Here is a 236-nt window from a genome sequence, read left to right as displayed (position 1 = left end):
TATCTGGAAGATTAACTCCCACTTGATTCAAGCGATTGTAGTACCCAGACAATCTGAGCACATGCTCACTAGTTGAGCGATTCTCCTCCATCTTTTAGCTATAGAACTTGTTGGAGACTTCATATCTCTCAACTCGGGTATTTGCTTGAAATATTAACTTCAACTCCTGGAACATCTCATATGGTCCATGACGTTCAAAACGTCTTTGAAGTCCCGATTCTAAGCCGTTAAGCATG

This window comes from Triticum aestivum, unplaced genomic scaffold, assembly GCF_018294505.1.
Source record: "Triticum aestivum cultivar Chinese Spring unplaced genomic scaffold, IWGSC CS RefSeq v2.1 scaffold27977, whole genome shotgun sequence".
In the NCBI taxonomy this organism is placed as follows: domain Eukaryota; kingdom Viridiplantae; phylum Streptophyta; class Magnoliopsida; order Poales; family Poaceae; genus Triticum; species Triticum aestivum.
This window is presented reverse-complemented; position numbering follows the sequence as displayed.